Source organism: Schistocerca nitens, chromosome 6 (genome assembly GCF_023898315.1).
Source record: "Schistocerca nitens isolate TAMUIC-IGC-003100 chromosome 6, iqSchNite1.1, whole genome shotgun sequence".
Classification (NCBI taxonomy): Eukaryota; Metazoa; Arthropoda; class Insecta; order Orthoptera; family Acrididae; genus Schistocerca; species Schistocerca nitens.
In genome coordinates, this window is record NC_064619.1 from 606,689,694 (window position 1) to 606,705,161 (window position 15,468).

Below are 15,468 nucleotides of genomic sequence, written 5' to 3' on the forward strand. Positions count from 1 at the left end.
CAGTTAGGGAACGGGACAACTTTGCTTTACACCCTTTACGTGTAAAATCTTAATTACTTTCACTAGGCCCAAATATAATGAGAATTAAAACATGTCTAAAGTGCGAAAATTACGGAACAAACCAGAGTCGAACACCTTAATCTCAAAGTCCATTCTCTGTTGTGTACAAAATTGTTTCTTGTGATACGTGCTGACACTGCATACAACATAATGAGGGAAATACGGAAGCGTCCGATCCCACCCGTCTGCTTTGACCCATGACGTCACAAATATGGCGGAAACAAAAACAAACACACACACTTTCCACAAGAAGCCTAATGACACTAACGGGACAAGCTCGGGAAATGGGGTGTGTTGGGTGGGGGGCATACTAAATATAAACAAATTTAGACGCCTTGCGTAGCTACAACGTGTAAGTGAAGACAGCCATGCATGAATACCCACCCACCTCCCCAGGGGTCGTAACCCCTGCAACCCATAGAAGATAAAGATGCTTCAGTAGCTGATTAGTGTTTTTTGTCTTTTTTAAAAAAAAAATCTCACGGGATAGAACGAACAGATCAGAAAGATAAATATAATAAACTAAAACAGAAATTCGAGGAAACAGATAATTAAAATAAGTAATAAGTGTTTTTAAATTACAAAAAAAAAAAAAATCTCACGAGATAGAACGAACAATCAGAAAAGTAAATAAAATAAGATAAAACAGAACTGGAGACTGCCACACTCAAACCAAACTCCGCGCCGTCATGACGTCACACACGACAACACCCTTACGTCACGGGTCAAAGCCGACGCGTGGGATCGGACGCTTCTGTCGACCCAATAAGTGTTTTTAAATTAAAAAAAAAAAAAAAATCTCACGAGATAGAACGAACAGATCAGAAAAGTAAGTAAAATAAGATAAAACAGAACTGGAGACTGCCACACTCAAACCAAACTCCGCGCCGTCATGACGTCACACACGACAACACCCTTACGTCACGAGTCAAAGCCGACGCGTCGGATCGGACGCTTCTGTCGACCCCATAATGAGTTAAGTTTGTTACAGGAATAACTTTATTACCAATCTAGAGGGATATCGAAAAAGTTGCAGAAGTGGATGGCTTTGAATATATCCACATGAAACTAAACTGAAACGTTCAAAGGAATTTTACATTGCAATGTTACAAATTATTTTTCTACCAGCTTTATGTGATTTTTTCGCGGCATATACACTGCCATTTTTTTGTTATAAGATAAATGATCATTTAATGACAAATAAACAGATAATTGTAGCAAGCAACAAAGCAAGACAGATATTCATTAAACTAAGTGCTACAAGTTACAAAAATATCAGTGTTCCAGCACAATAAGCACACGCATATTGACAGAAGAATGTTGAAGATTAGGTGGGTGGATCACGTAACTAATGAGGAGGTATTGAATAGGATTGGGGAGAAGAGAAGTTTGTGGCACAACTTGACTAGAAGAAGGGATCGGTTGGTAGGACATGTCCTGAGGCATCAAGGGATCACAAATTTAGCACTGGAGGGTAAAAATCGTAGAGGGAGACCAAGAGATGAATACACTAAGCAGATTCAGAAGGATGTAGGTTGCGGTAGGTACTGGGAGATGAAGGAGCTTGCACAGGATAGATTAGCGTGGAGAGCTGCATCAAACCAATCTCAGGACTGAAGACCACAACAACATTGACAATATGAATCACGTTATGTTTACCTCCCTTTTTTCACAAAAATGACAGCAGTGACAAAATACACCATTGCACTTCTTATAAAAAAGTAACGAAACATTTCACTAGTATAGTTGAAAAATCGTCAAAAAGCTGTTGCCAAACGTATTTTGTCTTCCTCTCCTAAGTAATCGTACCACTAAAAGACTGTCAGTGCAAGGAAAACAGGTAATTACTGATGATGCGTAATTTTGTTGCTCGTAAAAAGAGTTGTCAACACGTTTCACTTGGCCGCATGTAAAAACGGTAGGTATCGTACTAACATAAGGAATTTCGCAGTAACTACGTTAACTGTACATCTACATGTGAAAAGGCAACATGACAAGACCATTTATTGTTAAAATTAATGCCAAATTTCAGTTATAAATGAGAAAACCAATAACTATCTCAAAAGATCGGCGCGTATGCAGTCCACGTTATTGAAGATGACATGTAAACACCAAAGATAATGTTGTTCACGCCAGGTTCATCCAAAGCGAAGCAATCCTATTGGCTCTAGCTACCTTGAAATTCTATTCGTTGGTCTCGTTTCGAGCCGAGCTGTCCCCAACGGCAAGTCGAATAAAGTGCAGGCCGACTGGCGAGGGCGGCGCGGGTGGCAATGCTGGCGGCCCCGCAAGAGGGGAGCGCACCCCCCCCCCCCCATATGTATACGCCACTAGGTTGTATGAGAGGCACCGAATTCGGACAGTGATTGAAAACGCGTGTATTATTCTTTGGTCGACCTGCCGTATTTGCTGTATGTTTACTCTTACCTCTAGTTCTGACAGTTCACTGTTTAAATCTGGTTGACAAGTGAGAATCTGATTATTAATCAAGTGAATAAATCTTGTAAACCAGAGTTTGTGTTTCTGTATATCTATGGCTGAAATGATACAAACAGCCTATAATACTACATGATACCGCATACGTGTATCTAACTTTCATATACAGCAAGAAACATTGCTCAAAGGAAGTTCAAAGGTACTTCTACTCCTTCATTTACTTTTCGAACTACACTTCGTCCTCTTTCAACAATGCTTTTATTAACGTGTCTGACAACCCCAAACACATCTCATAAGAAATACATTTTTGTAGCCAATAAATGTGGCATCGTGTTCTTTTTATTAACGTTTCTGGGATCTCTTGAGCCAAAAGCTGCACAATTATATTTACGTCTCCACAATTCATTTCAACACAACAGGAACCAGCAGAAAATCGGATTGTGCAAGTCGAAAGTCTTGTTGACCTCCGCTAACAGTGATTGTGGTGGCGGGGGGGGGGGGGGGATACATGGACATTTTTCGATAGAGACTAGAGTGTCAATAATTCAATATCTAGTAAACAACGACTACTGCGCCAAAGATTCTACATCAACCGCACCAAAGTGATCTTTGTTTACGTAAGATTTTGTTCGCGGCGGACCGGCGGTTGTGTTAAATTGTGGAAGGAGGGGACGGAGTCTATGGGCCATGTGGTAAGTCCGATGCCTTGTTTAAACGTTTTAGGCAACTACATTTTCGTCATAAGTTTATCGTTGTTTTGTTAGAATTGTAGGTTCCATGTGGAAAGTGCAATATGTTTTGTAAGCGTTTTGAGGCAACTGCAGTTTAGCTTTTCTGGTAAGTTTGTCGTTGTTTTGTTATTATTTAGTGATGCTTTAGCTTTAACGTTGACTTGATCATGCTGTATTCGGCCACTGGCACATCATACAGAACTGATATTGCATAAACCAATTCACTAAACTATCCGAAAAATTAACAAGAAGATCCAACTTTAACTGCTGAAATCCGTTTTACAGTTTCTATGAAGTTATGAAAGTTACTATTGTCTTTTTGAAAGCACTGTATTTGTAGACAGTAGCCTAAAGTACTGTAGCAGTGAAATTTTATGAAGAAACATTGGTCGTGGTTAAACTGTTGCCAAAAATATTAAGGTTCGATGAGTTAAAAACGTCCACATTGGCAGAAGAGAAAGTTCGATGTCTACTTTCTTTGAAGGCGTATTAACCACTTTGCTGTTGCTTTCCGCTACACATTATATGGTTATGTTTAAGCTCTCCATAGAAATTATAGAGTATACTTTTCGTATGACGTTAATGTTGTTGTCTTCATTCCAAAGACTGATTTGCTTTAGCTGCCAATGCTACTCTATCCTGTGCAAGTGTCTTCATCTCAGAGTACCTACTGCACCGTATATCCTTTTGAATCTGCTAAGTGTATTCATCCCTTGCCTCAGAACGTGTCCTTCCAAACGATCCCTTCTTATAGTCAAGTTGTACAACATACTCCACTTCTCCCCAATTCTATTTAGTACCCCGTCATTAGTTATGTGATCTACCCATATTATCTTCAGCATTCTTCTGGACCACCACATTTGAAAAGCTTCTATATATTCTCTTCTCCTCTACACTGTGTATCTCCCATGTTTAACTTCCATACATGGCTATGCTCCATACAAATAATTCCGGAATAGAGTTTGACATTTAAATCTATACTTGATAACAAATTTCTCTTCTTCAGAAACACTTTCCTTGCCATCACCATTCTACATTTTGTACCCTCTCTACTTCGACCACCATCAGTTATTTTGCTGCCCAAATAGCAAAACTTATCTACTATTTTTAAGTATCTGATTCCCTAATCTAGTTCCCTCAGCATGACAATATTCAGTTTGAGTACATTCCATTATCTGTGTTTTGCTTTTGTTGATCACTTATATTCTCCTTCCAAGACACTGTCCATTCTGTTCAACTGTTCTTCCAAGTCTTTTGCTGTCTGACAGAATTACAGTGTCATCAGCAAACCTCAAGGTTTTTATTTCTTCTTGGATTTCAATCCCTTCTCCATATAGCCACTGTTTAATACTGGTCCGTACTTAGTAGTAGACAAACCTTGGAATGCAGATGTAGTGAGCATTGACATCACTAACACCAAGAGTTAATGGCAAATAAAAAGTTCTTACTGTACAGGAATTCTTTAATATATGTATACATCAAGCTTTTGTTTGGATGAGTGCAGGTTTTGCTAAACAAAAACTAAAAGTACTCAATTAATTTGTTTTTAGGCAGTAGCAGGTTGCTTAAATTACGTGAGATGTAGATTGTATGTGGAATAAGATATTATGACTTCATTTCTGCAAGTACTGTGTTGCTGGTTGACACCCCCCACCCCTCCCCCACCCTCAGCACCACCGTCACCCACCCTGTATGTATCCTGTCATGTTATGACTATCTTAACTCATGGTTTGTGCAAAATAACAGGCAACAGTGTAATATGAACACCCCCCCCCCCCCACTCCACCCCCAGTGAAATCTTGATTGAGGTGACGAGTCTGTAGCATAGTCCAAGATCCAGGTAGGCCTAAGTTGAAAGGTGATAATTTGGATCTAGTTGACAAAGATGACAAATGTTGATCATCATAAACTAAAACTGCAAGATAAATTTAGAAAACGTGTTTCAGATAGTGCAAACTTCCAGTGAGCATTTTGCTTCATATTATGTGCGTATGTGGTGTATGAACTAATAGAAGTGCAAGTGGGACTCTACTGTGTAATGCTTATAAATGTAACTCCAGCTATGGACATTTATTTCCTCACATTTGGCCATTGCATTATAATAATAGTAATAATAAAAAAAATTGTCATTTAGCTCCTACAGCAATAGACAAAGTCAAAAGCATACATTTGTACTTTAACTAATGTATCAGTGTAATTTATTTTACAAGAAATAGGTAAAACTAGAAACTACATGTTAGAAAGTAGTATTTTCACCTTCAAAAAATTCATCACCTGTGTTAAAAGAATTGGTTACTAATAGTGTACACAATTTCTTTAAAAATATTTAAAGGCAATTCTTTAAAATCTGATCTTAGCCCATTGTGCAGGATCAGTTATAGACTCGTATCACAATGTAGTCGTGATGAAGAATGGGCTGTAATTTAAGAAATTACTCGGGAAGAATCAATATGCAAAGAAGTAGGATACGGAAGTGCAAAGGAATGACAAGATAAACTTGAAGTTCTGTAAGGTTATAGATGCAGCAATAAGGAATAGATCAGTGTACAGCACAGAGGAATGGACATACCTAAAAATGGCAGTCACAGAAGTTGGAAAGAAAAGAATAGGTACAGAAAAGCTGCAAAGAAACCATGGGTAACAGAAGAAATACTTAAGTTGATAGATGACGGAAGGAAATACAAAAATGTTCAGGAAAATTCAGGAATACAAAAATAAAGTTGCTGAGGGATGAAATAAACAGGAAGTGCAGGGAAGCTAAGGCAGAATGGCTGCATGAGAAATGTGAAGTCGAAAAAGAAATGGTTGTTGGAAGGACTGACTTAATATATAGGAAAGTAAAAACAACCTTTGTTGAAATCAAACGCAAGGATGGTTATGTTAAGAATACGACGGGAATTCCTCTGTTAAATGCAGAGGAGAGAGTGGACTAATGGAAATAGTACGTTGAAGGCCTCTATGAGGGGGAAGATTTGTCTGATGGGATAGAAGAAGAAACATGTGTCGATTTAGAAGAGATAGGGGATCCAGTATTAGAATGAGAATTTAAGAGCGCTTTGGAGGACTTAAGATCAAATAAGATAGAAGGGATAGATAATATTCCATCAGAATTTCTAAAATTATTGGGGGAAGTGGCAACAAAACGACTATTCATGTTGGTATGTAGAATATGTCTAGAGACATATCATCTGACTCTTGGGAAAGTATCATCCACACAGTTCCCAAGACTCCAAGAGCTGACAATTGTGAGAATTACTGCACAATCAGCTCAACAGATCATGCATCAAAGTTAATGAGAAAAATAATATACAGAAGAATGGGAAAGAAAATTGAGGAACTGTTAGATGACGATCAATTTGGCTTTAGGATAGGCAAAGGCACTAAAGGCAATTCTGATGTTATGGTTTATAATGGAGGCAAGAAGACAAATTCATATGATTTGTGGGCCTGAAAAATCGTGAAAGTGTAAAATGGTGCAAGATCTTTGAAACCCTGAGAAAAATAGGGATAAGGTATTGAGAGAGAAACAGGTAATATATACAAGAGCCAATAGGGAATAATAATAGTGGACGATGAAGAACAAAGTGCTTGAATTAGAGTGTAAGACAGGGATGTAGTCTTTCACCCTACGAAGAGGCAGTGATAGAAATTAAAGAACAGTTCAGGAGTGTAATTAAAATTCAAGGTAAAAGGATATCAGTGATGTGACTCGCTGATTGCATTGCTAGCCTTGGTGAAAGTGAAGAAGAATTACATGATCTAGGTGAAATGAACATTCTGATGAGTACAGTGTGGATTGAGAGTAAATCAAAATGAAAGTAATGAGAAGTAGTAGAAGTGGGAACAGCGAGGAACTTAACGTCAGGGTTGATAGTCACAACGTAGATGAAGTTAAGGAATTCTGGTACCTAGGCAGCAGAATAACCAGTGATGGATGGAACAAGGAGGTCATCAAAAGCAGCCTAGCACTGGCGAAATAGGCATTCCTGGCCAAGAGCAGTCTGCTGGTATCAAACATGGGCCTTAATTTGAGGAAGAAATTTCTGGGAATGTATGTTTGGAACACAACATTGTGTGGTAGTGAAACACGGACTGTGGGAAAACCAGAATAGAACAACATCGAAGCATTTGAGATGTGATTCTACAGATGAATGTTGAAATAGATGGCTGATAAAGTAAGGAATGAGGTGGTTCTGGGCAGAATTGGAGAGGAAAGGAATATATGGAAAACACTGACATGCAGAAGGGACAGGATGATAAGACATCTGTTAAGACATGAGGGATTGACTTCCATGGTACTGGAGAATGCTGTAGAGGGCAAAAACTGTAGATTGGAATACATCCAGCAGATAATTGAGGATGTAGGTTGCAAGTGCTACTCTGAGATGAAAAGGTTGGCACAAGAGAGGAATTCATGGCAGGCCACATTAGACCAGTCAAAAGACTGATGACAAAAGTCCAAGGACTAGTTAGGAGTTGTGTGATTTAGATAATCTGTCATATGGCATGTCTACATGTATGTTCTATTTCTAGTGTCACAGCTATGTACATCACTTCTCAATACAAATTAGAAACATTTTTCTGACATACAGTAAAAAATTGTAGGTGAATAAATTTGCTACTGTCTGACATTGCAGTTTAATGAACAGAGGTTTACAATGGTCTGTTTTATTGGAATCAGTTATTCTTATTACTTTCTTCTGCAAGAGTAAAATGTCATTTACATGACAACTACAACCCATATGATAAGATACTTTGGAAGAAAGCAAAATATGATGATCTTACATAGTTATTTGGAACATATGTTTAAAGTCCTAATTAAATAAATAACTCTTTAAAGCATAGCAGATATATTTTTAATGTGTGTTCCCAGGTCAGTTTATTGTCAGTAAGAATGTCTAGAAATTTAATAGTTTCTAAATCATGATGGTTACGAATCTCTTTGAGGTTAAACTTAAATACGGGTGTTTTACTTTCATTTAGTAGAAAAGTGTTTACTCTAAACCACAGTGAAGACTGGGTGGGGGTATTTTCGGTTTGTTCCTTAGTTCTCTTTCTTTCTTTTTGTAGTTACTAATATTTACTGTACAGTTTTTCAGAGGGATGTTGGTTTCAAATATATTTAAAAATGCGGAGGAAAAACTCATTGAAAACATTATCAGAGGAACAACATTGAAATCTATTGAAAAGGGAGTCCCAGCTGTAACAAGCAAGGGCATGTCTAAACCTGTCCATCATCTCTTTTCTAATCAGTGTAATAGTCACAGTTTTAGATTTTGGTTTGGAGCAGTCTGAAGGTATAATACTAAGACTAATAAATACTGCATCATGATCTGAAAAAGGGAAACTAAATGCATCAGAGGATATACAAATTCTATTAATATTTGTAAATAATTTAAAATGGGCCAGGCCTCTTGTAGGTTTACAGTTAACTTAGTAAAGGTTTCAATATAATGAAAAGGATAGTTGCTACTCACCATATAGCGGAGATGCTGAGTTGCAGAAAGGCACAACAACAAGACTGTTGCACAATTAGCTTTCGACCAACAAGGCCTCTGTCAAAATTAGATGACATACACACACGCTCATGCAAACGCAGCGCCTACACTGTAACCACAGTTTCCGACAGCCCGAATCAGGTTAAATTGTCAAAGCACATTTTGAGCAGTCAAGATTCTTTTTGTCCTGCAGTACACAAAAATTTTAATTGACATCTCCACCAATGACCATATCATATTTTTCCTATTTTAGTATAGTACAGATGCACGTTAGGATGTCAGTTTGTAAAGAAAGATTTGGGGGATCATCACTAGGTAGCCTGTATGCTATTACTACAACTACCTTCAGACTCTAAATTACTGCACCTGATATTTCAAAATGCAGTTCAACAAAAAGTGTAGAGATCTAGCCTACCAAAGTTTGGCACAAGAGGTATTCCCCCCTCCCAGGGTAAGTGATGTCCTCTACTACAGCAACTAAGCAATGTGTAATCATTCAGTACTTTTTACCTAAGCTCTTCCTCTTAAACATACAATGTCCAACTTTCATTTAAAAATTCATTAGTTATTAGGTTTTTATCTGCCATACCCTGAATGCTGAGGAAGCCTGTTTTAAAATCTATTTTTAGAATTACTTTTTTTGCACATTTACTCAGTTGAAATAGGCTAATCTTACCATGTAAAAGTTGACCAGGTTGTGTCGTAGTGGTACTGGAACATCTAACCTGGTCTAATCTTGTAAGTTTTTTGTTATCTCAGTTGAAACATAAACCAGAGTACTAATCTTTCTTCCTTTCTAAGCTTATCCAATACTATTCTGAGAATTGTATCATGTAAAACTTATTCACACAGTTTGTTGAGATGTTGGCCATGCTTGGTACACCAATCTCTTCTATAACTACAGGTGTTAACTACAGAAACATTCTTAAAGAGCTTACAGATAGCTTTGTACTCTGTGTTGGTTTTTTTCACTTTGTTCTTCACACATGACCACTGAGGCAAATCATGCTGATGAGGCACATTGATGACAATCACATTGGTGTGGGTTAAAACTTTCTGTTCTTCAGTGTCCATGCAGCTATCTTACTCTCATTTCTGCTGACGCTGTTTGCTCCGGCCGATACCATTACAAAGTCTTTGTCTGCAAGGGTTGTGCTGTCTTTCTTGATTAATGTTTCAAAATCTCGTAAACCGGCCCCTGGTTTAATGATTCCTTCCATTTCAAACTTTTCCATCACAGAAACTCTACTATCCATTAACATAACTGATAATCCTTGCACATAATTGTGTAAATCTTGATTTTTATGTTTCTTCTGATGTATTAGTTTGCTGTTTACTATGTTTTGAGTCTCTTGCATTGCCCTATCAGATGAGGATGCTGATAAATTTCCACACCATCCGTGTTTCGCAATGAATTATATTTATTAATTGGTAGAACAAAATCCTGCCCATATTTATTTTTGATGGGTTTGTAAGAGCTCCTCTTCGATTTCAGTTTCCCATTCTCAGCTGGACCTGTTACTGTGATCCACTACAGTCCTAACCTAAGTTCCTGGCAATCCTTCCAATTTAGGAATATTGAGACATACCTGATGATCACTCTCTTCCAAAGTATGCTCGAATCTTCTGTTTTCATCACTTAGTATTTTTAAGTCCTTTTGTAGCTTAGCAATTATTGATAATAAGGAATTTTTATCTTCATCAGATAATGAGTTAGGTTTTACAATGTTACTGATTGTTTCACCATTCCTTGGACAAATCCACTCAGCACTTTCTTTTCGGTAATATTTGCGCAAGCATAGCGATTCCAGTGATCATACAAGATACCATTTTTATTAGGTTTTACATATTTAATACTACGGTCAACCTGTTTGTAAGGGAACTGAATCACTACCTAGTACTTAGACTGCCGCCATCTTATAATAAATATGGGGCTTTAAGTAATTGTAGAAATTTATTCTTTATACAGAAACATAAGGGAACAAATATACAGTGCGTAGATAAAACTTGTAGCAGCTGAGTGGAACAGAAAAACAATTAACAAACATTGTAATGGCTGGTGTAAAAAAAAAAATCTAAAGTTAATTACCCATTAGAAGTTAGAAAAAGAGATGTCATCCATGTTAAAAGCTCAGTTTAGGTCATTTAACACACCCTTATCATTCAGATACATCCCAGAACTAATTTCTTATTTTTCTCCTATGTAGTGGAACTTACTAGCTCCACTAATATTCAGTATCTTTTTGTGACAAAATTTTGCCTCTCTTGAGAAAGCCATATGCAGCCTTGGAACATCTCAAATCCACCTTTTCAATAAGTTTTCGCATAGACACACAGTGATTTTCCCTAGTAACTGGAAACTCAATGTTGGAACAGTAAAGAATTAAATCCATCAACATTTTCTATGCCTCCGTCTCCCACCCAATTTCTCTTAAGACAGTGTCCAGTAGATTTTTATGGACATAGACCAGAAATTTTAATTCATAATGTTCTTGTAGGATCATACAATATGGCTTGCAGTAGCAACTTTCTTCAGCAGTAGCCTTCAGTCCATTTTTAACTGCGCTGGGAGAATACTGAAATCCTTTATTCTGTGGTTGACTCAAAAACCTTGAGATACAAAAATATTATATTTTTATAATTTGTGTAGCACATTTTACAATGTTACAAGGGTAGGTAAATATATATGAGATGCTCAGGCGAGACTTCATTAGGTCTATCTTGATATAAAAAATCAGAAATATTTCAAATCAGCCTACTTAAATGAAATTAGTATAATTAGAATTCAGGCCAAATCTGTATTATAGATGTTTTGTATAAATTTTTAAAAGTTGCCAATGTTATGATGACGATGATCGAATAGTCACCAATGTGAATGTCTGGTGGCCAATGCTAAATAGAAACATATAAATATTTTCTTTGCATATACAGCAGATTTGTCAGTGAGGTCGATAAGGAGCTGACTGCATGGTCCTGGTCTACAACGAATAAAATAATTAGAAGTCGTTGGTAAAAAATATATATATAATGGTACAGGAGTCTCCATAGTCAGGAGATATATCATTACTAACAGAGAGCTATAGAGGCATCACATAGGCCATACTTTAACTAAGTGCCTTGTTAGAGGTTGCTTCCTATCAGCTGAAGGCTATACTATTTTCCTACTTGACGTCCCGAGCAAGAATGGCCGAGCACACGCTAGAGATTTGTTGCAAACTGCGGAGCGGCGCTAGTCTCGACTCGTGGGTCCATAGATACCAGCATGGAGTGCGGTCGATAATATAAACATGAGGTGCCTGCACTTTTACAACTATGGGAGGAACCAAAGGGCTGACCTCCATTGGTTCGGGGCACCTGACAGGCAACGAGGACTGGAAACTCGAAGTGCAGACTGTTCTATGGCCGTGGACGGCGTCGTAATCGGAAGTTCACTGTGCACTATCACACTGGAAGGCACCTGGTCCATATGGTCATCTGGTTGCCGCAGCAATGCTGGCGCTGCAGATGACTCCGGCACAAGACATGACATCTGCGCTGGCACTTTGGTGCGTGGCAAAGGCTAAGCTACGGGTGCCGGCACCCTGGTGCGCCCCCCCAGGGGATCCACAACTCTTTTGTGGATACGTGCGTAGCGAGCACGGGACCCCGAGCTGATGTGGCCTTCCTTCCTTTCCGGGCTGCATACCTTCCCTTTCCGCATCCTTCCCCGTCCCCCATCTTCGCCCCCCCCCCCCCCCCCCTCACCTCTGGCTCTTCCCTTACCTTTCTCCCCCTCTGGGAGTATAGTTTGTGCCTACGTCCGGAGACGGACGCTCGAAACTGTTCCAAATTCCTTGATTTCTACGCTTGCAAGTCCTTGTCCTTCCTCTGTCCTTCTCTTTTCCTTCCCTTTTCTCTTTGCCCTTTTCTCCGCTGCGGCGTTTGAGACCCCCTCTTCTTTCCTTTCCCTTTCTCTTTTTTCCTCCCTGTGCGTGTCTGAAGGCCGACCCACGCACTTCCATGCGTAGCCGGTGACGGGGTAACGCGTAATTCCCCGCCCCGGGTAGACAGGTAGGACACGTACGTACCCCCTGGTAACGGCCAGGCCCAGGGAGGGGTGATTACCCGAGCTGATACCTTCCGAAAGTGCCGATTGGTCCCTCCGTCCGTTTGTCGGGAGGTGTGACCTGAGGTGTGAACAATCACCTAAGGCGGGAGTGCCCTCAGAGAGGGCCCCCACAAGGGAGGAGCGCGCCATCGGAGACGCCGGTAATCATGGGGGATTCTTCCGCAATGGTTTCCTCACCTTCCACTATGTCTGCTCACAAACGTAAGTTCACTGAGTCTCAGCCACAGACGGTTCTTCCATCGTTGCCACAGTTCCTTGTTGTTTCTCGGTCTGACGAAGGTCACGACTTCTCCACGGTCAACCCTTTCATTATTCAGAAAGGTGTCGACGCAATTGCAGGTCCTGTAAAGTCTTGTTCCAGATTACGGAATGGCACCCTGTTGTTAGAAACACACAGTGCCCTCCAGGCACAAAAATTGCTGCGTACTTCTCTGCTCCACACCTTCCCTGTCCGGGTGGAACCGCACCGTACCTTAAATTCCTCGCGTGGAGTCGTTTATACACGCTCCCTCGATGGATTGTCTGACGAAGAAATTCAGCACTACCTGTCTGACCAGGGCGTAATGGCTGTTCATAAAGTTACGAAAAGGGTTGACACGAAGATCGTTCCAACCCGCACTGTCTTCTTGACATTTGACAAAGTTCAACTACCATCGAAAATCAAAGCCGGCTATGAGATAATTTCCGTTCGCCCTTACGTCCCGAACCCTACGCGTTGCTATCGGTGCCAGCGGTTCAATCACACCAGCCAGTCCTGTTCCAATCCGGCCAAATATGTTACGTGTGGCAAGGATGCCCATGAGGGTGTTTGTCCACCTCCATCCCCTCGCTGCATCAACTGTATGGGTGACCACGCTGCTTCCTCTAGAGATTGCCCAGTTTTTAAGGACGAAAAGCTCATCCAGGAAATAAGAGTGAAGGAAAAGGTGTCGACCTTTGCTGCTCGAAAATTATTCGCCAGTCGACAGCCCACCGTGCCTCAGACAGGCAAATACAGCACTGTCCTTGCTTCCCCTCGGCCAACAAAGGAGGCGGCCACGCAGACTTGCGACCTCATCTTTAGTGCCACGGTCGTCCGATCGGCCAGCGCAAAGATCGCCCGTTCAACTTCACCACTTTCGCCTGCCCACTCTATGGCTCACCCTTCGTCGGGTTCTGCTAAATCTCGAGCCCAAAAGTCAGACACCAAGTCTTCGAAGAAAGAGCATACTCGTGAAGAGTTTTTACGTACGGCAACTTCACCACCATCGGTTCCTCCTTCATCTAAATCTCATACTTCCAAGAAGGCTACAAAGAAACCCAGTTCCTCTCCTTCTCCGCCAAGGCGTGTCCCATCCACAGCGCCACCTGGCGGAAATCGCCCTCGGCCGTCTTCTGTGTCGCCGAGGCGCACTGCTGTTGGCCGGTCAACCGGCCGATCGCTGGTGGCAGGAGCTGCTCCTGACCAACCTATGGATCAGGATCTTCTGCCTTCGGCTGAATGCCATTCCCTGCTGTCGGTCGCAAGCTCTGAGCAGTTGTTGAGTTGACAGCACCCTTGGTCACAATCCTCCATTTTCTGTTCACCCTATGTCCATTATCCACTGGAATATCCGCGGCATTCGAGCCAATCGGGATGAATTGTCGATCCTCTTACGATCCTACTCGCCGGCCATCTTCTGTCTTCAGGAAACAAAGCTGCGTCCTAATGACCGCTTTGTTTTCCCTCATTTTCAGTCCGTCCGATATGACCTCCCCTCTGTGGAAGGCACTCCAGCCCATGGAGGACTCATGATTCTTCTCCATGATACTCTCCATTATCATCCAATCCCGTTAAACAGTTCCTTCCAAGCTGTCGCCGTCCGTCTTTCCCTTTCTGGATACACGTTCTCTCTTTGTACTGTATACATTCCATCGTCCACACCAATGGCACGAGCTGATCTCCTTCATCTTCTTGGTCAGCTTCCACCCCCCTATTTGCTGGTTGGGGACTTCAATGCCCACCACCCGCTTTGGGGATCTCCACATCCTTGTCCACGTGGCTCCCTATTGCTAGACGTCTTCCACCAAGCGGATCTAGTTTGCCTCAACACTGGGGTCCCCACATTTTTGTCTGCCTCCACGACAAATTTATCTCATTTGGACCTTGCGACCGGTACTGTTCCGCTAGCTCGGCGCTTCGAATGGTTCGCCCTTGATGATACACACTCCAGTGACCACTTTCCATGTGTCCTTAGGCTGCAGCCTCAACTGCCATACATGCGCCTGCGACGCTGGAAGTTTGCCCAATCCGATTGGACACTTTTTTCGTCTCTAGCGACATTCGATGACCGTCGCTTTCCCAGCGTCGACGATGAGGTCACACATATTACCGACGTTATCCTTACAGCTGCGGAACGTTCAATACCACGCACCTCCGAATTGCCCCGGCGCCCCCCAGTTCCTTGGTGGAACGAGGCATGCCGTGACGCAATACGTGAGCGGCGACGTGCTCTTCGCATTTTCCGTCACCATCCTACTTTGGCAAACTGTATCCGCTATAAGCATCTCCGTGCGCGATGCCGTCGCGTCATTCGCGATAGCAAGAAGGCAAGCTGGAAATTCTTTATTAGCTCCTTTAACACCTTCACTCCCTCCTCGGAAGTTTGGAGTCGGC

At 41.1% G+C, this 15,468-nt stretch overlaps 1 long non-coding RNA gene across 1 annotated transcript in view; it reads left to right on the plus strand.

Annotated features, from left to right (window-relative positions):
• Positions 1-3,110: 3,110 nt before the first annotated feature.
• Positions 3,111-15,468, plus strand: part of LOC126262300 (uncharacterized) — a 147,262-nt gene continuing 134,904 nt past the window's right edge. Inside the window, exon 1 of the long non-coding RNA XR_007546716.1 lies at positions 3,111-3,188. This is a non-coding gene — a long non-coding RNA (uncharacterized LOC126262300). The remainder of the gene's footprint in view (positions 3,189-15,468) is intronic.